The 25,748-nt window shown below is 42.5% G+C and overlaps 1 protein-coding gene across 9 annotated transcripts in view; it reads right to left on the bottom strand.

Annotated features, from left to right (window-relative positions):
* The window catches only part of Lims1 (LIM zinc finger domain containing 1), a 126,195-nt gene that overhangs the window by 22,900 nt on the left and 77,547 nt on the right, over nucleotides 1-25,748 (bottom strand). The gene's annotated exons all lie outside the window — the stretch shown is intronic.

The raw sequence follows: 25,748 nt of genomic DNA, 5'->3' as shown, positions 1-25,748 counted from the left end.
CACAAGTTCATGCCACCACACTTAGCTTACAATCAACAGAAAACACAACATATCTATTGAATAAATGAACAGGGGAATCCAACCATAGCCTTCCCTTCTAGGAGTACACAGTGTGGTCAGGGAAATAACATATAGACACAGACATGGTTTCTGCCCTGTGCAAGCATAAAAAGAATCAAGATTTCTGGCTCGATGCCAGGGTTGAATGAGTAAGGTGCTTCACATGTCCTGAGGGCTCTGAATTAGGATTGGTAACCACATGGCTGCTGAGCGGTTAGGTGGCATCATCTTCCCAAAATACTATGCAGGCAGCCAGCCAGGTCTCAGATTTAGCTTCCACAAAGCAGAGCTAAAAGAAATGTGTGATTTTTTCAAGAAGGACAAAGAAGTTAAATTAAAGCCAAATTAACACCTTTGCCTGTGTTCTATACGCATACATTTTGTCATTTTTAAACTGTTTTGGGGATGGAAGAAATGCCAATGACCCTTCTGGACTGTGATCACCATCTTCATCACAAAGTCGTGAGTGAAATGGCTGCTGCCCCTGAGCCAGCCTCAGACAGCACTGAGGTGGGGTGGAGGCTGCTCTTCAGGGACACCATGAAACTCCCGTGTGTAAAGAGCAGGTCCATCAGGCTGCTCTGGCTGAGTATCAGGATGCCCAAGCACACAATTGCCCATGGTTTCCTCCGGAAAGGCTCTGTAGTCCCGTTAGCCCTCCATACCATGACTGACCAATGTGGGTTCAGGAGATTCCCTAAGACAAGTCTAACCCCCAAAGTTCCCTGGAATCCATGGAGAGCAGATTTATCTCACAAGCTCATCATCTTCTAATCCTTTACTGTGTGCCAACAAGAGGTGGGATGGATGCCGGGTGGCCCATTCCAGTAGGGGCAGCAGCAGGGTTTCAGAGTCAGCCTCACTCTGACTCGAACATGGCCAAGGATAAACAACCTGTTTTGAAATATCACACAAAATACTGCAGCTGTTTCCAGGAGCTCAAACACTGTGGTCTGGATAGAACCGTGAGCATTGCTAAAATTTAAAAAGCATTTTTTTGGGCCAGGGATTTAGCTCAGTGGCACCACGCCTGCCTCGAAAGCCCAAGGTCCTGAGTTTGATCCCCAGTGTGTGTGTGCGCGCGCGCATGTGCGCGCGCATGCGTGTGTGTGTGTGTGTGTGTGTGTGTGTAAAAAGCAGTTAACTGGTGATGATGGGGTTGTGCCTAGGGCTTTGTGCAGGACAGGCAAGTGTGCTACCACTGAGCTATACCCTCAGCCCAACAGTGCTGCCTAAATGGTGTTTTTACTTTCTTTCTTTTTTTGGTACCAGAAATCAAACTCAGGACCTTGTACCACTAAATCTCCGGCCCAACAGTGCTTTTTTTTTTTTGAGACAGGGTCTCGCTATTGTTCAGGCTGGCCTTGAACTCATGGCAATCCTTCTGCCTCAGTCTCCTAAGTGCTGGGATTACAGGAGTGTACCATCATGCTCAATGTTTTATTTTGTATTATTTATTTTTGTGGTTGTGGGGACTGAATCCAGGGCATTACACTGAACTACACCCTCCATCTTATAAATTTTTTCAAGACTGAATCTCATGAAGTCACTAAGCTACCCAGACTTGGTCTGATCTTGGGATCGTCTTGCCTTAGCCTCCCAGACTGCTAGGATTACAAGTTTGAGGCCAAGCTGGGCAATTTAGCACAGGGCTGGGGATGTTAGCTCAATGCTTCCTGAGTTCAATTACCTATATTCTCTCAATTAGCCATGACTGAATCATGTGCATGCCTAATGCTAATATGTGTAGGGTTTTAGAAGCCAAGCTGGATATTTTGACCAATTACCTCCACAACATGGGACTCTAACACAGTTGGTCCTCCATCCATACATTAAGGCAATCTCAGATAAGAAAATTAAAAAAAAAAAAAAACAACTGCATCTGCTGAGTGGGGTGGTGCACACCTGTAATTGCACCCACTTGGGAAGGAAAGCTGAGGCAGGAGGATCACAAGTTCAGGGCCAACATAGGCTGTTTAGTGAGACCCTGCCTCAAAATATAAAATAAAAAGGTATGGGGGATACCTGTAATCTTATCACCTGGAAGGCTGAGGGAAAAAGATCACTGTGAGTTTGAAGTCAGCTTGAAATACTTATCGAGATCCTGTTTCAATATACCAAAATAAATAAATTAAATTAAAATTAAATTTAAAAATGGGGGAGCTCAGAGATGCATCCTGAGTTTAATCCACAGAGCAGCAAAAACAAAACAGAACAAAACAAAACAAACCCTGCATCTGTACCGAGCATGTACAGATTTTTCTCTTGTCACCATTCTCTGAATAATACAGTATAACAATGATTCATGCAGCATTGACACTGTATTAGCATAAGTAATTTACATAGGATTTAGGGTACATGGAGGATGGACACAGATTATATTGAAATACAGTGGACCCTTGAGTTATGACTGGCCTGACATATGAACAACTTAGGTTACGACTAGAATTTTAGTTTTAACTTAGGAACAAAGTCTTGAGTTAAGACCTGAATGGAGGCTGCTTGTGCTTCAAGATGGTCTTAAGACACAGATTTAACCCTTAAAGAGTTCTGGAAGGGACATTACAACATCCTGTCCTGTGTGGGGTTAATTGAGAAATCCTGGGCCAATGTCTCTCTGAGGACACTGAGATCTGCCTGTATATAGCAGAGGGACTTTGAAGGCTGTGGAGAGTCTGAGCCTTGAACTGACCAACTTGAGTTACAACCAGGCCTCTCAAACAAATTGAGTTTGTAAGTCAAGGGTCCACTCTACTAGGCTATTTTAGATAAGGGACTTGAGTACTCATGGATTCTGGGGTTCCCTGGGTGTGTGAGCCATGTGTGCGAGTGTTGTGACACCAGCTCCTACCCAAGCTAAGGGGTTACCATATAGGAAATGGAGGGTGTGAGCAAATGCTCTACTCCTTCCCACAAAGAGATCTGCATAAGCAATGACTATATGGAGAACTTGGCAAGAATTACTACTAGAATGGAGCTTCTCCAGCTGTCATCAAAGGCTTCTGTGTCCTATGGGTGTTCCTGTTGTTAAGGCTGTCTGGTTAAATTAGCTTCTGGAGAAATGGGCTGTTTTCACCGTAATGTTCCCACTATAATGGAAAATATAATCTGATTTTCATCAGATTATTAACAAGGAACAATCCTGACTTGCAGTAAAGATAGGGCTGGAAAGTTGTTCCCCCTTTCCTAGCTTCCACTGTAAACATACTGGGAGGAACAGACCAAGGTCAGCCAGAAAAGGACATGAATGGCAGTTAATGTGCCATTCTGCCTTGTCTGTTACATTGCTTTCTAACTCTTCATTGCACAGGCACACATACACAAAAAAAGTCAAGACTAGAGTGAGAGATGGCACAGTCTCAAACAGTATAACATGAACACTGCACACTTATACATATTTATACTGGTGTTGCTTATTGAGATTATCAGAGCAGGGCAGAAGCACTTTGTTATAGAATGGCACAGATAACCGAGGAGACCAAGTGAAAGAACATACATATATCCCCAAGACTATTCCAAAGCCCAGTGATCACAGTGAGGTTGGGCTCAGATAAGGCTGTTTTCAACTTATTGTCTGCAAGATTGTCTCCTTGAGGGGCAACCCACTTTCTGGTCCCCCTTCTGTCTTAGACAGAAGCTTTCCTTCTCTCGATAAATTTTTCCTACTCTTAACCTCCAATGTTCTTAGAATTCATTCTCTGATTTTAGAGAACATGAACTTGTGTTTTGGATACCTAGCAGGTTTGAGATTTACATCTCTTCTCCCTACATCATTCTGGAGGTCTTCCACTGAGATTACTGGTCAGAGGCTCAAAGCTATACACCTACCCAGGATGACAATGCCTGGCACCTATGGAAGGCCTTTAAATAGACCCTCTGTAGAGTAACTGACTGCGAATCACAACTATCACCCTTTTCAGCACAAAGTAGCCAAAATGGTCTTCACTCTTTGCCTTCTCACAGCAGTTAGGGGTACTTCTTTTATTTTTTTTTTCAGTATGGGGATTGAACTTGGGTCCTTGAGCCTGTGAGGCAGGCGGGCGGAACCACTGAGTGAAATCCCCCGGCCCTAGGGGTACTTCTTGAGAGGGGGGAATATTGTAGATAGGTAAGTTAATTAGATACCTTGTAGGCAGGCAGTTAGACTGGGCCAGCCCTGGAGGAGCCAACATGGAAGACACATGCACTGAAGGCCAGCATTGTAAAAGAAGAGAAACTACCACACTCAACAGCATGAATAGCAGTGACTGATATTCTAAATAAGTATCAATCACCTGGGTGGGGGACCAGGATCTTCCATGAAAGATCCCTGACCCACCCCTTACCACTGAAAATCTTTGCTCATTCCTTGTACTCTTGCTTTGTGACTTGTTTCCCTAGTGTATCCCCATTTAATCAATATTACCTAAATGACTATACTACTTATAATCTTATTGGTTGCTCATAGTTTTGTGACTTCTCATTGGATCAGTATTAACTAAGCAACTGTACTTATAATCTTACTAGTTGACTATAGTTTTGTCCTACCTTGAACCTACCACACCTCGTGGCTTTGTCCCACAAAACAACTTTGAGAAGTTGGGTGAGAGGGAAACCCACCTTCTAGTCCCCCTTCTGTCTCTCTTAGACAGAAGCTTTCTTTCTCTCAATAAATTTTTCCTACTCTTAAAAAAAATGTCTCCTTGAAACAATTTATCTGAGAGTAAGAGACTGTCTTTGGTGTCAGATGGATCTCAAGAAGTGCTTTCACTTCCCTCATGAGGAAAATGAGTGGGATACTGTTCAAATGCAGGTGGAAAATCTCCAGGAGGCCAATGAGCAGGCCCATATTTAGTCTTAAAGGCAACAGTTCAAACATGGTGATCCTTGTACTCACCAAGAAGACCACAGCTTTGGAGTCTGAGGCTCACGTTTCTCAGACTCCCAGAGGAGTCTGAGTGCTGGCCCCACACCCATGAGGGTCCCAAGACACAGCCTTGGAAAGACTCTGCCCACAACAGGCACAAATGACGGCAAAGCAACAGTCCAGTTACTCAGTTGAAACCAATTCTAGGAGCACCGAAGGGCACCTTAAGGGGGCTGTTTCTCTCACAGCATTTCTCTCCACCTTGGTGATCTCTAGAAGTCTCTCAATGCCAAACAACAAAACCCACTCCTCCAAGGAGCTGAGAGCTCAAAATGAAGATAACGCAGCATTTACTCCTCCATGATGCCCTCTGACATGACCAGCTCTGTTTTATCCAGAGACATTCCAGCTCATATCCAGAGAAAAAGCAACAGCAATCTAGATATGTGACACCAGCCCTCCACATGGACTCAGGAGAGCCACCTTGATGCCTGCCCCAGTCACCAGGCCTTCACCCACACACAGGTAACCAGCACAGGAAGCAAGGTACAGACTAGACTTGGAAGTGGCAGAATGGGCAGCAAGAGGAATGACCACCATTGTACTGCACACCCACCTGTGGACGTGTGGATGTGGGGACAGGATCCTCAGCCCATTCATCACTTCTGGTAGCTGAATTTGGTGTTGCCATCACCCACAGTGATATTGTAGGAGATAAGGCAGGGCAAAGCTGCCTGGGAAAGTGAGCCAGGACCTGTCAGTCACAAGATCCAAGGGCAACGAAAGGACATCTCATGCTGCATTTCTCAGACAGGGCATGTACTTTCATTTTTGCTTTTATTCTCTTTATCTCTGGCCCAAGCTCACTCTGCAGAGCTGCTTTCTCCTATAACCATTTACCCTGCACTTTTCAAATAAGTGTTTGGCACTGTTTTTGTTTTGTCTCATTCAATTCTTTGTTTGAGGCAAGAAGGACCTGGAATACTTTCGATTGATTAGCCATTTCTAAAGGAACCACTTGATAACAGTGACACAACTTATTGTATGAAATGTGTACCAGGCAGAGAAGTAGCACTCATATTGCTACTAGCCAGCGACAGGCACATCAATGTTTCGGTCCCCCTGCTTCTAAGTACAGGTACGTGTACATGTTGCTCAATGGAAACAGGTTTGTTGCAAGGTGACTTCAGAATGTTCTCAGCAGTGATGACCTGCACTGCCATCTCAGGACTTCCAGTTCTCTGGACTATTTTGCGGCCCCTTTCTCCTGAGCTTTCTGCTGTCTGAAACCTGCCCTGCATTCTCTGGGCTCCTTCTCTGGGAGTCCAGGCCTCACGTGCTGCTACTCACTGTGCATCACATGGAGGACCTGGCGTTGGGGCAAAAGGACACTGCTGCATACAGGTGAACTCCACCAGCCCAGAGCATCCCCAGTCATGGGGAAATGCCAGAGCGAAGCTAGCTGGGCTCAGGCAAAGCTCCCAAAGCAGCCCCCTGCCACCTGTCGTGGGTGGTTCTGAAGGACAGTGTCTGGGACTGTGGGTCCCTTGGCAGTGATGGGTTCTGCCAGATAGGGACAGGGGAATGAACAGTCCCTAAGACAGACTGGGGACCCCTTCCAGACAGCACTCCTTGTCCTGCTAGGTGTTGGGGGTCAATCTGGGTTCTGCAGTATTTTATACTGGTGTTGCCCCAGCAAAGAGGCAAATAAGGACACAGCCTGGGTCCGGCCTCAGAAGCAAGTGGAGAACAGGAGGGACAGGAGACCCAGGTCTAGATGCAGGAGGGTAAGGGGTCCCAGGGTGTAGCAGCAGGAAGGGCTGGGGACCTGCAGGCTTCTCAGGGACTGTCTTGGCCAACACCTTGATTGGGGGTACTCTGTGCTGTCTCTCTGAGTGCCAGCTACCTTCATGGCCATTCCTGTTTTTCTTCCCAGCTCTTCCTGAATGTAACTTGGTAGCAGCCTGCCATCTATAGTTCTTCACTGTCTGAGTGTCTGTGGGGCAAAAGATCTTGCCCTCTACTCACACTGGTGCAGGGCATCTCTTTGAGGTGCCAAGTCAGAAGGTGCAGCCTCCTGCACACTCTCGGGCAATGTGCCACACCAGCTTTGTATTTTCTTGGGGCATCAGGCAAAATCTACAATGCAATGCAATGGTGGGCTGAACAATTCCTGTTAGAAAATGAGCTGTTAGGAGACATGTTAGCTCATTAGCTCCTCTCCTTTCCCATCATCTACCTCTCCCCTCACCTCCTAAAGATATAAAATCAAATTAAACAGTGGCATAATGAATTAACATGAGCTAAAAATGAATGTGTGGAGGGCAGCTGCTAACAGCAGAGGCCAGCCATACGATCCTCCTGCCTTCTCTGCATACCTGGCAGGAGACCTGACCTGAAGGGAAGGGGCTCCACAGCTCAGCAGGTTCTCCCCAGATCCTAGCCTCTGCTCCACCCCCCCACCCCCCCTACCTGAGTCACACCCTCCAGAGTGCAGCCTGCTTGCCAGAACAGCTTGCATGGAGAGCCAAAGAAAAGGACAGGGAGGGCCATAGGACTCACACAGGCAGATAGATGACTCTGCTCTCCTCAGCAGCGCCCGCCCAAAGACTTAAAGAATGTAAAGGGAACTTCAGCCTTCTTGACTACAGGGCTAGGGAACTTCCTGCCCTAATCCCTTTTGCAAACAGAGGTGTCACCAGGCACCACAGCTCAATCTGCATCTCAGTGACTCTGAACCTATGTAGTCCTTTAATCCAAATCTTGAAAAAGCATCCATCAGTGAATTATAAGACAAACAAATCTCTTTCACAGCAGTTCATAAGTGAGAAAGCAAGAATGTAATCAAAACTACCTTGGCACAAAGCAAAATTACTAGGTTGGGAAAATAGAAAGAAGAACATAAGTTTTCAGAGAGGTTAGGCTCTATTAGCAAAGTCAAACAGGAAGCACTGCAGTGGGCTCAAATAAATGAGAGCAGTAGACCAAATATAATTAAATGTGCAGCTCCATCTCCAACAATGGTATCTATGTTGAGTATATCCAGTGACTGATTCTACACTATTTAAAAGCAGTGGTCACTCACTGCAGTGGCTATATTCTAAGTTATCAAATGACCACATGCATATTCCAAAGAAAGTTCAATTTCATCCTTTTGGATAAAACTGAAATACAGGAAATAATTCTGTGTTACAAGGATAAATTAAACAACCCTACCAAACCTAATCAGTGAGAGTGAAGATACTGGCAAAGTGAAGTAAAACAAGAAGCAGCTCAACAGGGAACAGCTAGAACTTTCCACAGGTGTCTTGAAAAAACATATGATTGTTACAGGGGACTCATAGATGCTTCCAGAGTAGAAGGGAGCAAGGAGAGGAGATCAGCTGGTACAGTTTATTACCTGAGCACAAATACAATTAGAAAAACAGTATGACAAAGGCTCATAAGGCAATGTCAATGTTTTCTCATCCAGAAATCGATAAGCATTCTTGCTTGCTGTGCAGGTATAGATTGCCTCAAAGGAAACTGCTTGTATAAACAGACTTTCAAAGGTCAATTTACTTTCCTTTTTGTTTACTGTTTTCATCTAAATGTAGGCAGCATGCTCCAGTCAGTAACCAATATTCTGAGCCCCAAGGCCAGGGTTCCAGCACAGCCCTGCAGAAGCAAAGGCAGGCCACTGTTCCAACTGTGCTTTGGTATCTGCTTTCTCTCTTTTATTTGCAAAGCCAAGGAGGCAGAGAAAGACCTGGAGGCTTTTCTCCATCTCATTCACCATTCACTGGGCCCTAAGAACCTTTTGTGCCAAAAGTCAGGCCCTGCCTAGCCAGAGTCCTCCCTCCCTTTCCATCAAGGATGTTCTGCTTAACCCAGAGTTGCCTTGCTCCTCCATGTCTGCGGCTCTAGAACTTAGCTTCCACACACATCTTTCAAGGGAGAGAAGAGTGCTGAATCCCACAAGTGCAATCACTGCCACAAGGTACTCGGGAAGCAAATAGCAATTCACTTTCTGCTTTTCAAGCAAATGTGGTTTCCTAAATACATTGTAAAATTGGAAAGCTTTGGGCTGGGAATTTAGCTCAGTGGTGCTGGCACCTGCTTGACAAGCAGTGCAAGGTCCTGAATTTGATCCCCAGTACCAAAGGAAAAAAAAAAGGAAAGCTTCCAGTCATTTGATATTTACAATAAAACACTATAAATCCTCTCGAGTAAGCTCTAAATCTGTTAATAACAAAATACTTTCTCTTTTTATAAATCATATTCAGTTGGCAAACGGAGAAACTCAGGCTCCCAAAAATAAATGATTTGTGAAAGTCACTAAGAGGTGACACAGGACACAAGACCCAGTCTCTTTAGGGCCACTTAAAAGCACCACTTTCTGTAAGCCATGTCCCTATTTTAGAAATAAATTGTCCTGCTAATGAAACAAGTCCATCTCTACCCCATGGAGGGAGGAAAGGAGATGTTCATGTTTCTCAATCCAATCTCTCTCTCACTCCTTATAAGAAGTTTCACTTTCTAACAATGTTAGGGAACATTTTTCTTTTTCAGCACAAAATGTGAAAAATCTTAATAATTACCATAGGTAGACATCCTGAATTAAAGTAAAAGGTCCTATTTCTCCACAGCTTCCTTCTTCCAATCTGCATCAGCCCGGTTGGGCTCATATGTGCAGGACATGCACAGGAGGTGTGCTCTGTACTTGACTACTGTCAAGTACAAACTGATGAGACCCAATAACAAACTGTTGTAATGTGACACTTACATAGGAGGGGAAGTTAAAACCACACCATTCATCATCACACACATTCCAAAATTTTCATTGAAGAATTCAACCTTATTAAACTAGTGTAATGAATCCTACTGAGTCATTACATATCAGTTATCAAACCATGGTCAATTTGTGCTATCTAGTCCTCAACTGTAATATTTTTTCTTTTTAGTGTGGGGGATGAAACCCAGGGCTACGTGCATGCAAAACACACACCCTCCCACTGAAGCTACACTTCCAGCTCTACTGAACATTCTGAAGCTAATTCCACCTGCCCTATCCTGATGCTCTAAGCGTCTCTTTCTCACAGTGATGCACAACACCACCATACATTCTGAACAGCAATGCAAAAATCTCAGCCTCTTCCTGGGGATGGACTGTCCTCCACTGGTCTCCAAAGGACCCTCTCCTGTGCTCAGGTTCCTTGACAGTTGAACCGGACAGGAGAAAGGGGACTAGGACAAAGACCCAAGGCTCTATGTTTGGCCACACAGCCCCTCCCTTCTCATATCACTTCCACAGAACAACAGTGGTTTTGTTTCATATACCACAGTCCCCAGGGAGGGCAACTCTTTTTAAAAGCTTCTGAGTGGACCAACCTCTCATTTACATTTGGAGGAAAATGGGGTTCAGAAAGTCCCCATTTCAAAGCCCCACTTCCCAATATGCTAAACAAGTTCATGCAAGTAATTAAAAAAAAAAATGAAACAGCAGGCCAGGGATTTAGCTCAGTGGTTCCACTGTCTACCTCTCAAGTGCAAGGTCCAGAGTTCGATCCCTGATACCAAGAAAAAAAGAAACAGCAAACAAACATAGTAATACCGACTATTCCAATCAGTCTTTGTCTCCTTTCTTTATATGTATATATCTCTGAAAGACGTGCTAGCTTCATTCAGAGAGAAGAAGCTTTTTGGAAACAACCCTGTTCATCCTTCTTCCCACACCAGCATGGCTGAAACAGGACAAAGGAGGACTCTGAACACAAGCTGGGGTACGTTTCTCCTTCATTCTTCTTTACTATAACACGGTCATTTCTTCATTCTTACCACCTCCAAGCAACTAGAATTCCAACAATAAAACCCAGCATTTCATCTCAAGGTGACAACACCTTCCTTTCAATAGCTGCAAAGACAGATAGCAACACTTAGCACACAGCAACACGCAGCAGAAACCAACATCCGTTGCACAGATGACAGCAGTAGTTCTTGCTAACTGCAGTTGGTTTGGGAGCTCACCAAACCCATCAGTACTGCTCTAGGCAGGTAAGAGCAAAGTAGCGTCCTGGTTTTTTCTTTTTTGGTACCAGGGATCGAACTCAGGTCCTTGCGCTTGCGCAGCAGGCGACGAAACCACTGAGCTAAACCCTTGCCCCCCCTTTTAAATCTCTACAAAAGTATTTACTGTCATTTTTATCCTCAAAAACAAATGTAACTAAAAATTATCTCCACATTGGAAAGCAAAAACAAAAAAAAACATCAAAACATGCCCTGACCTTCTTCAACTAGATAACCAGGTCCCTGACTGGGTGTGTGTATGGAAAGAGGCAGAATCAGACTTGTTTCTGAATGCTGGGGACTGAACATGGACACACACACACACACACACACACACACACACACACACACACAATGAAGCATGTGCTTTACCACTGAGCTGTATCCCAGCCCTACACAATCTTGTTTTTTGGTTTTTTTGAGACAGGGTACTGTTACATCATTCAGACTGGCCTTGAACTCACTATGCAGCCCAGGTTGGCCTTGAACTTGTGGTGCTCCTCCTGCCTCGGCCTCTTGAGTTGTGGGATTACAGCTGTGCACCATTATGGCCAGCCCACAATCTTGTTTTTATTTCTCCATTTTCATTACAATCTATTACTTTCTAAGCCATTTAGTTTAGAAAAGTCCAGACACTCTATTTTGATTCCTCTGTCCAATAAATAATACAATATACTGCTTTCATTCATTCATAACAGTTAACAGAACACCCACTAGTTTAAACTGGGCAAGTCATTAATGAGAGACGGAAGTGACTCCTGGCATGGGTTGGACTGTCACCGTGACAGAGGTGGATCTGAGGCCATGTCTATTGAAACTCAGGAAATACTGAAGAGAGACAAAGGAAAAACTGAAAAAGAGGTAGCCACTTGTAGGGAAACTAAGAAAAGGTAGTGTGGGGGAGATGAAGGTAGGAGCAAACTTTAAGATGGAATTATTACTCTCTCAAGTTTCAGGGAGAAGTACAGGGAAAGCCCAAGTCATGATGAGGTTCTAGGGTTGGAAGTAGCTCTTCCTCCTATGCTGGCAGTGGAGGTGACCCCTCTCCTTGCCCCTGACAGTACAGTGCTGGCCCCCAGGCTCTCCACCACCATGGAGAACTCAGGCCCCAAGGTATGTAGGCAGTGAACACAGTCAAGAGGTGGCAGACTGGGGCCAGAGCAAGAGTGTCAGATCAGATACTTGGAGGGCAGGAGCAAGGTGGGATCCCAGGAAAATACAGCCTAACAGAGAATGGTGACACAAAGCCACAGGATCCAATGGGCTGTGCTGATACAAGGCAAGATGGGGACTGTAAGGTTGATACTAAGCTGTCAAAGTCTTCATCTACTTGTAAACTTTCACTGAGTATCTTGTACATCAAAGTCACTGTGAAGGGACCGGAGGGGAAAGGCCCACAACAACCCATACAAGTCATCAGTGCACAGCTTTGCCTGTGGACACCTCACAGGGAGCCAAGAGGTGACGACACCTAGACTATGTGGAGAAACAGACAGCACAAGTGCTGGGCAGGGCGGGTGTGCAGGATGGGAAGAGGGCTGGAGCTGCCAGCCTCAGCCCTTCCTCAGGGGACCAATCAAGTTAAACAAGAGTGCTCATAGCTCTGCATAGGTCAGTGTCCTTCCTGGATCCTCCACGTTTATTCAGAATGTCTTCGAAGCTCAACAGCAAAGAGGGAAGTGGAGGGTGGGATCAGGAGGACTCGGGCAGGGGGCAACACTGGGGCAGGTGTGGTACAAGTGGACTCTGTGAGACTGGCTGGCAACAGGATATGATTCAGAGACTGAAAAATAGGTTCCAAGTACAGAGACTCAGAGGGAGGACTTCACAAGTAGACAGCGACACACCGAGGTGACACCCTTGTTCTGGGTATAGGCTCAGCCTGAAGGTCCCTGGCTTCACCTCTTTGGGGACCCCGGGCTGAGCTCAGTTATGTGTCCACCTGGGTGATGGTCAGCCATAAGGACACTCTTCTCCAGAACTCCCACCCGTGTGTAACCCCCGAGTGTGGCAGGGGAGTGTGAAGACAGAAGGACAAAGTGATGAGAGGTCGGGCTTGGAATCTGGCTTCGTCCTGGTCTCTCTTTGGTCACCGACACCATCTGAACCTTAAGAATGGGCAACAGAATCTTGAAAAGACCCTGAACCCAAGGCACCTTGGTCGGCTGTGCCTGGACTCCTAACGCACAGAAACTGGAGTAATGCAAGTTTGTTGTTTTAAGCCTACAGCCAGCAAATCAGTCCTGACAAGCCAATTGTGGGTCACTGTTTATTTCTGTAAATAAAGTTTTATTACAACAAACATGGCTACCCTCACTCTGTGAGGTGTTTGTGCCGACTGCAATCGTTTGACAGCAGAGCTGAGCAGCTGTGACGTAAGACTATGTAGCTTGACATAGGGTGTATAACTTGTCTAAAATATTAACACCTCGGCGGGGCATGGTGGTGCAAGCCTATAAGCCCAGAAGTAGGGAGGCTGAGGGAGGAAGATTGCCAGGAGTTTGAGGCCAGTCTGGGCTACATAGTGAGTTCAAGCCTGGCCAGAACTGTCTCAAAATAAATAAATAAATAAATAAAAATTACACCTGGCTCTTTATCAAAAGAAAATCATCAACTCTGTGGGTATTAAGCTACGAGGTAGTAACTTGTTATGCAGCAATAGGTAACTAATGGCTCTGCTCCTACATCACCCCATCATTCCTCTGGTAATATATTTTAATTATTTATCTGTGTGTCCATTTTCCCCTGCAAACCTAACCTACATGTTAGTAGATAATGAATGTTCTAATCAACATCATTTCTCCAAATTCTTGGTATACTATAGGACTTTAATAAACGCAGAATGAATGAAAAACACCTAGATGAACATATTTTAGAGTAATCCAGAAAACTCACAACCCAACAACACCTTTAAACAGGTATGGCATTAAGAGGAGCCAAGGATGCAATCTGGGTTGAACAGCTACATTTCTAGTTGACCCATTTTAAACATATTTGTTGACTGTCAAAGAATCATTTCAGATCCAGAAGAATTCTGACCTTTTAAGACTGGTATACTCTGGTAAAATTTCATTAAAATACTTGTAGCATCAATTTACCTTTGAGACTTCAAAGATAACTGCCATTATTCTTACCACAAAACAAAGACTCTCTTTTCTAGAATCTGGACATGTTGTTGCAATTTTCCAGAACACTGCAAAATTTCAGTTTTGCCTCAACAAATTCTATACATTTGAACTAAAAACTAACTGGCAGCAGAAACTGTAAGCATAGTAAGCTTGCTATGCGCAACACTGAACTGCAGCTTCCTATCTCTCTTTCTAGAGGTGGGCTGAAGGTAGGTAATAAAAATTTGGATGTTCAGTTGGGTGTTGGTGGCGCATATCTCTAATCACAGCAGTCTGCGGACAACTTACATGGAGGCTAAGGCAGGGGGATCAAAAGTTCAAGCCCACCCTGGGCAATGTAGCAAGCAAGCCTAGCTCAACATAATAAAAATGAAAAAGGTCTGGGGATACAGCTCAGTGGAAAGGCCTAGGTTCAACCCCCAGCACTGCAAAAACAAACAAAAACTAATCAACCAAATAAGGAAACTGATTGTTCTTGTAATAAGTTGCATACTAATTGTGACATATATATATAATATTTTTAGCTTTTTCAATCCACACATATTCTCTGGCAAATGTCTATGAAGAAGAGGCAGGAAAAATTCATTTTGTTTCAAATGTATTAACCACAGGCAAGCGTAGGAGGTTAACCTTTACTTTTATGTTCAATGGTAAATTTTTAACTTTTCAGATATGATCAAGTCTATTCAAAATGTCACTGCAACAAATCTTAATCTGAAGCCTAAGTGGGTGGCACAGCTCCATGGCGACTGTCTACATTCTGATCTGAGGACTCAGACACATTCCAGCTGCTAGATCACCAACCCTGCATTTCTAGGTCCTTCTCACAGGGTTACTATGGAGACTCAGAGGAAAGCACTTACCACATCCCAAGAAGGCAATAAATGGTATGAAAACACAAGTTGGTCTTAAAAATAAACTAATGACTTTATGTAGATCTTCTTTTCACTATTCATTTAACAGACCTAATTTTTATGCACTAACAAAACTGTTTTTAAACTCAGCACTTACTCTCTACCATATAGAAATATAGTAGATGACAGAGAGGAAAACATTTTCCTTTGGAAAATAAGCTTCCACAAACTACTGAGTGAGAAAAGTCAAATCATAATCTGTACTCTGACAGATGTATTCCTCTCTTAGGCTTTCAAAAGATTACAGCTTGGACTAGGAAAGTATCAAGCAGAGTTTAATCTGGAATTCTAGAGGCACCTCTGAGCAATCTTATTTTCTCCTTCATTTACTCATTCAATGAAAAGTAAAGACTGAGGCAGAGGAATGGGCATCCTGGCTGCCGTTCCATCACTCCCAGCTCAGAGGAAGGGGCTTCTGGGCCGCTGTTCCACTGCTCCCAGCCCAGAGGAAGGGGCTTCTGGGCCACCATTCCATCACTCCCAGAGCAGAGGAACAAGCTTCTGGGCCGCTGCACCACTGCTCCCCACACAGAGGTAGGGGCCTCCAGGTAACCGTACCACTGCTCCCAGCATAGAGGTAGGGGCCTCTGGGCCACTGTTCCACCACTCCCAGCCCAGAAGAGGTGAGCTGCATGGGTGCCAACAGCAACCTCCCCACCCCAGTGAAACGAGAAGACACATAAATAACTCTCAAAACCAAACTTCGAGATCACCTAAAGCAACCCCAAAGGGAAATGAGATGGAACACTCTAATATTCAACCGCCTGGACTCCCTGAACTGGCAACAAAAAGAGAATCTGGAAAAAATGAAATCAGAAATAATTTCTCAGATAACAGCAGAGATTGTGCTCATAGTGCAAGACATGATTGATAAATCTAGAGAGGAGCTGAGGAACATGATGGAATCCCAACATAGGAAACAAATGGAATCCATAAAACAGATACAAATTTCCACAAGATTAAAAACTCCATTGAAAGTCTACACAGCAGAATGAGCCAATGTGAGGACAGAATTTCAGATATATGAGATAAGATTGCAATTAGTGATCAGGAAAAGAAAAACTGTTTCAAAATTGTAAGGGACCACGAGAAATCAATCCAGCAGCTGCTAGATGACGCAAAGAAGAATATCATAAGACTGATTGGAGTCAATGAAGAAAGAGGAGAGAGTGCAGATGACCTAAAAAAAAAAACTGTTCACAGAAGTAATGGCAGAAAACTTCCCAAGCAGGGGAAAAGAATTTGACATACAGGTAAGTGAGGCATATAGGACTCCAACTAGTCTCGATCAAAAAAAATCTACACATAGGCATATAATAGTTAGGATTCCAGAAACCCAACAGAAGAACAGAGTTCTACAAGCAGTTAGAGAAAAGAAACAAATCACATACAAAGGAAAGCCCATCAGAATCACAGCAGACTTCTCAGCACAAACCTTCAAGGCAAGAAGATCTTGGAGCGATGTATTCCAAGCCCTACAGGAAAACAGACTCCAACCCAGACTGATGTACCCTGAAAAACTATCTTTCAAAATTGATGGAGAAATAAGATACTTTCATGACAAAGAGCACCTTAGGAACTTCATGAATACCAAACCAGCACTCCAAAAAATTTTAGATAATATCCGAGGAAAAGACAATGAGGATGACAACCCCAGGAAGCCCAGCAGAATGAATCCATCGGGCGTGACAAGAAACTAAATGTAAGGGGGGGAGAATCCAAAAAAAAGAAAAAGTTATGACAATTGTAAGTCAATATGTATCAGTTATAACCATCAATGTTAATGGTCTCAATTCACCAATCAAAAGAAATAGACTGGCAAAATGGGTCAAGAAGCAAAATCCAACAATATGCTGCATACAAGAGACACAATTCAAAAAGGAACTCATAGACTGAGAGTTAAAGGGTGGAACACAATACTCCATTCAACGGGAACCTGAAAAAAAGCAGGAGTAGCTATTCTCTTTGCAGATCAAGTGGATTTCAAACCAACACTGATTAAGAGAGACAAAAAAGGACACTACATCTTTGTAAAGGAACAATCCAAAAGAAAGAGATGACAATCATAAACATATATGCACCAAATGCTAGTGCACCCAACTATATAAAACAAATGCTAAGGGACATGAAAAATCATAAATGGACTAATACAATAGTAGTGGGGGACCTCAATGCCCCACTGTCACAAATATCAAAAAATAAGTAATGAAATACTAGAACTCAATCAAATTCTTGAACAAATGAACTTAAAAGATGTTTACATAGTGTTCCATCCCACAAAATCAGAATAAACATTCTTTTCAGCTGCACACGGGCCATTCTCCAAAATAGACCACATACTCGCTCATAGAACATGTTTAAGTAAGTGCAAAGGAATTGAAGGTATCCCTTGTATATTATCAGACCATAGTGCAATGAAATTGGAGGTCAATATCAAAATAAACCACAAGAATTTCATAAACTCATGGAAATTGAACAGCACACTTCTGAATAACCAATGGGTCACAGAGGAAATTAAAGAAGAAAACTGACAGTTCCTTCAATTAAATGACAATGACAATACAACATATTGGAATCTATGGGACACAATGAAAGCAGCCTTACGAGGCAAATTCATAGCAGTGAATACTCATATTAGGAAAACAGAGAGAGCCCAATTATACAACCTGATGCTGAACCTCGAGCTTCTAGTAAAAGAAGAGCAGGACAAACCCAAAGCTCATACAAGGGAGGAAATTATAAAGATCAGAGCAGAAATCAACGTAATGGAGACTAAGAGAATGATACAAAAAAATCAATGAAGCCAAGAGTTGGTTCTTTGAAAGAATAAACAAAATTGACAAACCCTTAGCCAACCTTATCAGAAAAAAGAAAGGAAAGGCCCAAATTCATGCAATTAGGAATAAAAAGAGTAAAATTACAACAGACCCAGCAGAAATCCAGTGGATCATCAATACCTACTTCTAGAACCTATACGCCAATAACATGGAAAACACAGAAGAAATGGACAGATTCCTAGATATGTAGGAATTGCCAAAGTTGAATGAAGAAGACCTAAAAATTCTAAACAACCCAATATCAATCAATGAAATTGAAAACCTAATTAAAAACTTACCAACTAAGAAAAGCCCAGGTCCCGATGGCTTCACTGCTGAATTCTACAAGACATTTAGAGAGGAACTGCTGCCACTACTGTTTAAACTCTTCAATGCAACTGAAAGGGAACCAATACTTCAAAATTCATTCCTGGAAGCAAGCATCACCTTGATCCCCAAAGCAGAGAAAGACCCAACTGAAAAAGAGAACCATAGGCCAATCTCACTAATGAACATAGATGCAAAAATTCTTAATAAGATACTGGCAAACAGAATGCAGAAGATCATCCACCCTGACCAAGTGGGATTCATCCCAGGGATGCAGGGATGGTTCAACATATGCAAATCAATAAATGTAATACACTATACCAACAGAGCCAAGGACAAACAGCATATGATCATCTCAATAGATGCAGAAAAAGCATTTGACAAAATCCAACATGCATTTATGATAAAAACTCTACAGAAAATTGGAATAGATGGTCTCTACCTCAATCTGATAAAAGCTATCTGTGAAAAACCAACAGCCAATATCATGCTAAATGGTCAAAAACTGAAATCCTTCACACTAAAATCAGGAACAAGACAAGGATGTCCACTCTTGCTCAATATAGTTTTGGAAACATTAGCCACAGCAATTAGACAAGAGAAAGCAATAAAAGGAATAAAGATAGGAAATGAAGAAGTCAAATTGTCATTATTTGCAGATGACATGATACTCTATATAGAAGACCCCAAGAACTCCACCAAAAGTCTTCTAGACTTAATAATCAAATTCAGTAGAGTAGCTGGATACAAGGTCAACACACAAAAATCAATAGCTTTCCTCTATTCAAACAGACTCACTGAGACAGAAATAGGGGAAACAATTCCTTTCACAATAGCATCCAAGAAACTGAAATACCTAGGAATCAACCTATCAAAAGAAATCAAAGACCTCTTCTCTGAAAACTATAACACTCTGAAAAGAGAGATTGAAGACAATATCAGAAAATGGAAAGACATCCCTTGCTCCTGGGTAGGAAGGATCAACATAGTGAAAATGGCCATACTTCCAAAACTGCTATATAGATTCAATGCAATTCCAATTGAGATCCCAGCAGCATACTTCATGGACCTTGAGAAAACAATCCAAAAATTCATTTGGAACAAGAAGAGACCCAGAATAGCAAAAGCAATTCTAGGTAACAGAGACATGGCAGGGGGTATCACAACCCCCAACTTGAAACTATACTACAAATCTACTGTGATCGAAACAGCATGGTACTGGCAGAAAAACAGACCTGAGGACCAGTGGAACAGATTAGAAGATGCAGAAACAACTCCAGACACACTCAGCCATCTCGTCTTCGTTAAAGGAGCCAAACACCCTCACTGGTGGAAAGATAGCCTCTTTAATAAATGGTGCTGGAGAAATTGGGTTTCAACTTGTCAAAGATTAAAGCTCAATCTATATCTCTTACCATGCACCAAACTAAAGTCGAAATGGATTAAAGATCTAAATATTAAAACAGAAACGCTGAACCCGCTGGAACAGAGGTTAGGTAGAACTCTTGAACACATTGGTGTAGGAAAAGATTTTATGAACAAAACCTCAGTTGCCTGTGAACTAGCACAAACAATCAACAAGTGGGATCTCTTCTTATTAAAAAGCTTCTGCAGGGGCTGGGGATTTAGCTCAGTGGTTTTGCCGCCTGCTGGACAAGTGCAAGGACCCAAGTTCGATATCCGGTACCAAAAAAAACCAAACTTCTGCACAGCAAGAGAAACGACCAGCAATGTGAAGAGACAACCCACAACATGGGAAAAAAATCTTCACCTGCTGTTCCTCAGACAAAGGTCTACTATCTAGAATCCATAAAGAGCTTAAAAAAAATCAGACCTCCCAAATTTAAAGACCCAATCCATAAATGGGCATCTGAAAGGAACAGACATTTCTCAGACAAAGAAGTACAAATAGCAAATAAACATATGAAAAAATGTTCAACATCACTGGTCATTCGAGAGATGCAAATGAAAACAAGGCTGAGATTCCACCTCACTCTACAAAGAATGGCTGCTATCAAGAAATCAACCAATAACAAATGCTGGAGGGGCTGTGGGGAAAGAGGAACCCTGCTGGTGGGAGTGTAGACTGGTACAAGCACTGTGGAAATCAGTATGGTGATACCTCAAAGAACTAGGACTGGAAGTCCCATTTGACCCAGCTATTCCCCTGCTGGGTATCTTCCCAAAAGAATTAAAAGAATCATACCACCGTGATATATGTGGGCCCATTTTCATAGCAGCACAATTTTTAATAGCTAAAACTTGGAAGCATCCCAAATGCCCATCAACTGGAGACTGGATAAAGAAAATGTGGTTGTTTTCTAAAATGGAGTACTACTCAGTCATAAAAAATGAGAAATTAGAGACATTTATAGCTAAATGGATGCACACTGAGGCCATACTCTTAAGTGAAATAAATAGGACACACATGTGTTAATACCCAATAGTTTCTCTGGTGTGAGACACTGAAAGTGTAAGTAAGGACTAAAATGTATAATAGGTAATGTGAAGTAGGAAGAAAAGGGGCAAAGGGGAAGGGGAAGTGGAAGGGGTAGGGGAAAGGAAAGAAGGGAATGGAATTAATGAGAAAACGAAAAAATGGAAACAAAGTCTTTTTAAATAGGGAGGGATGGAGGGGTTGAAGGGAGGGCAGGTGAAGGGAGAAAAAATAAGAACCAAGAGAGTATGTAAAGGTGCATATCTCCAATGATGAATGTCATTATATTGTACACTTAAAATCTACCAATAAAGTAAAAATTAAAAAAAAAAAGAGGCCGGGGATTTAGCTCAGTAGTTTTGCCGCCTGCTGCGCAAGCTCAAGGACCCGAGTTCAATCCCCGGTACCAAAAAAATAAAGAAATAAAAAAATAAAGAAAAAGAAAAAAAAGAAAAGACTGAGCAGTGACCCTACCAGGCACAATGGTAGGTGCAAAAGACACAAAAGGTCATCCTGAGGCCCTGGCCTTGGAGAACCCCTGTCATAGGAGAGAGGGAAGAAAGGGTGAGGATGTGAGTTGGCAGAAACCCACTATCTTGCAATGGGAGTGCCTGTGCACTAAAATACGTAAGTAAGAGAAAGCACTACTTTATTTCTTATGAACTGTGTGATATATTTGTTCATTGTGAAAGATAGAAAATGTGTCCTCGTTAAGCCATTAAATAGTAAGAACAGACAATAATGGCAATGTCCAATTTTATCCTCCCAATTATCTAATAAATGATTATTTTTTGTTTGTTTGTTTGTTCTGAGGCAAAGTCTTGGTCTGTAATTCAGGCTGGCCTTGGGCTGAACTCACAGCAATTCTCATGCCTCAGCCTCCTGAGTGCTGGAATTACAGGTATGCACCATGACACCTCGCTTAGATGATATTTTTTTTCTTTCTTTCTTTTGTACTTGGGATTGAATTCGGGACCTTGTGCTTTCGAGGCAGGTGGCAGCACCACTGAGCTAAATCCCTAGGCCTAGATGATGATATTTCTTTCTTTCTTTTTTTTTGGTACCGGGGATTGAACTTGGGACCTTGCGCTTGTGAGGCAGGCGGCAGAACCACTGAGCTAAATCCCTGGCCTCCCTAGATGATATTTCTTAAACTAACCTATGAACATAATTTTTCCGCTAAAAGATAGGCCAAAAAGCCACCAGCATAGTGCAAAACAGGTATGAAAGGAAACTCCCATCCTAGGTTGACCCACCCTAACCTCAACTGAACTCTGAAAGCTGAGTTACTGGTGCCATACAGAGGTATTGGCTACAGAATGATGACCACCTTTATAGACACTAGCTCTTCCTCCTCCATACACAATCCTGAGAAGACACACACACACACACACACACACACACACAGCCCTCCATACAAAGAGCTCAGTAAGTGGTCTTGTATTAGGAAGGTAGGATTTGTCTTGAGTTTTCACTCAAACCAAGGCGAGGACATTCTCACCATTTGAAAATGATTCTATATGCTGCATCTAGAAAGACCTTAGAAAATTTACTCAATAATCAGAAAGCAAAAGCTCCTTTTTCTTTGTACTTTCATTCCTGTTACCCAGAATGGTCTAGAAAGCGGGAGAAGGGCATGTTAAGGTTGGGGCTGCAGGAAAGAAGAGCATGAAGTTGTAAGGAGTGACACACTCACAGCTGCCTTCTCTTGACTTCACTGTGTTACCATATCCCCACATTGTTACAGACACCTGTTTTGCATGACATGGTTTGGTTCCCAGCTCTGGTTTTACCTGGGGATGAGAAATCTAAGTGGGGATAGGCAGTGGGCAAGCAGAGGCATAACCACAGCAGTATCAGGGAGAGACATCAGGGCTCGGTATCACAGCACAGCCCAGGGTCAGCCAAGGCTCTAGGGCCAGGCAGGAAACACTTTTTGTCTCCATGGCCCATACCAATGTGTGTCACAACTCAACTCGGCCAGGGTCACACAAAGCCACCACAGACGACACAAAAATAAGCATGGCAGTGTTCCAATAAAACTTTGTGGATACTGGCATCTGAATTTCATGTAATGTTCACATGTTATGAAATATTCTTTCTACTATTTTTTTAACCATTTGAAAAATGTAAGATATATCTGAAGCTTGTAGGCCATATTCAGATTAAAGATAATGTTCACCAACCCCTATACTGTATTAAACTATGTTTCAGATTCAGCTAGCAAAGTCTTGAATTTCATATCGTTCCTATCAGTTATTTGCTGATCCCTTGTATTGTGACTTTGAGAATTTTAAAGAGACAAATTACATTACTCAGGGTGTTTGTAATTTAAAAAAAAAAAAAAAAAAAGACCCCTCTGGGTTTGAGTGCAAAATAAGAGAAAAAAATGAACAGCTAAGGAGTAAGTGATGGGTACACTGAAGGGGTGATTGTGGCACCAATACCCCACAGAGGAATAGGGTTCAGCACGATTTCTGAGCTCACAAGAGCTCTAACTTCGACCCTCAAATACACAGCAGGGGGTGGCTCCATTACACAGTGTGCAAATAAAGTAACTGTCAGGTCACGTTCAGTACTTTAAAACAAGCATTTATAAAACGCAGTGTCTGTCATGCTGTCTTTTGCATGCTTCTGCTTTGAATGATTTCAAGTTCAAGGTCAAAACTTTTCATGGGTGTTAACAGTGCTCTTTAAAACACTTGTACTTTATGTTTTGGGACACAGCCTTTCATCTAAACCTCAGGAAAAACTTTTTCACAGTGGGTACAGCCCCTTGTCAGTCTCTGATGGTTTTTCTTTTTTTTTCTTTTATGATACCGGGGATTGAACTCGTAGGATCTTGTGCTTGCAGGGCAGGCATGGCGCCACTGAGCTAAATTCCCAGCCCATCTGATGGCTTTTCTGTTAAGAGTTTACACGTGCCAAGAAAATGGACACATGAGTAAGAAGGAGGTAAAAAGCACTGGAGCTCATGTGTGTGTGTGTATTTTTTTTAAAGGAATGGTACTGTGCAACACTTGAGACAGCATAAAAAATGTCTGACCATTTATGCATTCAAAGTTAAATACTGCTCATGCAGAAAACATCTGTTGGTCATAACCAAAGTGCTAAAACCTAGGTGCTCCACACAGAGAGACACTGTGCCTTCTCATCACTGTTGCTTTAATTCACACATGGTAAGCACTCAAGAAAAATTAGCTGAATGCTGCATTAATCCAAAGGCAATATTAACCCTAGGCACTATTCACAGGATAACAATGCCACCTGCCTCACTGACCTGGTGGTCAGGCCTTTATGAGATAGTAAGTGATGCTCAAGAATGGTAATTTTTATCCTTGTTTTAAAGATGAACAAACCAAGGCTCAAAAAAGATTAACTTGTCCAACTGAGTGACACTGAAACCTGAATGTACCTAACTTCAAAGTCCTTACTCTAATTGATCTTGACTAAGAAATGCGACTTAATACTAAAACCAGCATTCGTATAAGGGGAGGGGAGGGGAGATTCTACTTTCCTAACTTGATTAAAGAATTCAAGGGGAAACCAAGAATTGTCTACTTTTTCTGGCTCAACTGTCTTCCCTAAGTAAGGACACTGGTCATTCTTCCTGCATTAGAGGATAAAAGGAGAAGTGCAGTCACTTACAGCACCAGACAACTACATAACCAGAATGTGGGGAAATGTTTCTCTTTAACCCACCAGAATAACATTTAATAATTTCTCTTCCTATTTTAATTTAAATTCCAGCCTCCCTCCCCCCATTTTAAAGTAGATTGTAACTATATAAACAACTACCACCTTGGGCCTATAGGTAACTTTATTCATGGGTGTTTTGGCTACTGTCTGAAAACATGTAAAAGAGGGTCAGCTTAGAATGTTGTTTTATAGATTTCAATTTTTTTAAAAAGTTCCTAGAACTCCAAATCTAAAATTAAAACTGTTTTTGTTAATTTCACTCTTGAACTCACAGACTGGAGTCTACAAATAAATGTCAATTTCAGAGGCTGCTTCCACCACAGAGCTCAATATAACCATCAACTTGCATTCAAATTTATAGCAATTCAGGGCTGAGTGTGTAGAGCAGTGGCAGAGCCCTTGTCTAGCATGTGCAAGGCCTTGGGTTCCCTCCACAGCATAAGGTGGAGGTTGGGGGTGGACACACAATTAAACTTTTAACAATTGTAACTCTGAAGCTTTTAAAATCTCTTTAATCCAAAGAACTCAAAGTTAACAAAACAAATGTAGCTAAGAGACACTTGACACAGTAGGCAATAAATGCTAATACGGGGTCGGGGATTTAGCTCAGTGGCACTGAGCCTGCCTTGCAAGTGCAAGGTCCTGAGTTCGATGCCCGGTACAAAAAAAAAAGCTAATAGTGTTAGCATTAATAACAGTCCTTTAGTGCTTCTATCCTAGCTGATAATTTTCAAATGTTTCCCTCCAAAACAAATTTGGTAAAGTCTTTAAAAGCTTCTTAAACCGGGTATGATGGTGCATGCCTGTAATGCCAGCACTTGGGAGGCTGAGGCAGGAGGATCACTGCAAGTTTGAGGTCAGCCTGGGCTACAAAGTGAGTTCAAGGACATTAAACTACGAAGGGAGACTCTGACTCAAAAAAACCTCAAAATACAAAAAGAAAAAAAGCTTGTCAATCATTTTTCTGTCAAGTTTAGAGAATTTAAAGTAAACTTTGAAATGAATTTCTAGGAAGATCGATAGCACACCAAGGTCTAAGCCTGGCCTCCTATCATCTTAATTGGAATATTCAAACACAGAGTCCAAAACCAAACTACTGCTGTATACAGTAAATGCAATCACACTACTACAAAGGAAGTCTTTACTGCAGCCTTTGGTTAGCACTAAAACAGGAACTCATCTCAGAAACAGAAATCCAAACCCTTCCTTTACAGACAGTAATACTGTGTTTTATACACAGGCTTAATGGTGTAGGGGCTTTTCAGAACCTCAAATATGAAGGAAATTTTCAGTAGTTACAACAAAAAACTAAAACTATGTTGGTCTTGGGTGAATTGACTTTGAAAGCCCAAACCCCTAACCTTTTCTTAACAAGGTCTCCAGATTTGGAGAGTCCTTCCCTAGGTTACTTTCAACAGTTCCACTGCAGTCTTTTGTTATGCATTTCAATGACAAAGGATCCGGGATCCTCCCAAC

The sequence above is a fragment of the Heterocephalus glaber genome, unplaced genomic scaffold (genome assembly GCF_053883595.1).
Source record: "Heterocephalus glaber isolate CG9 unplaced genomic scaffold, H.glaber_assembly_v1.0 deba00000470, whole genome shotgun sequence".
NCBI classification, from domain to species: Eukaryota; Metazoa; Chordata; class Mammalia; order Rodentia; family Bathyergidae; genus Heterocephalus; species Heterocephalus glaber.
This window is presented reverse-complemented; position numbering and strand designations above follow the sequence as displayed.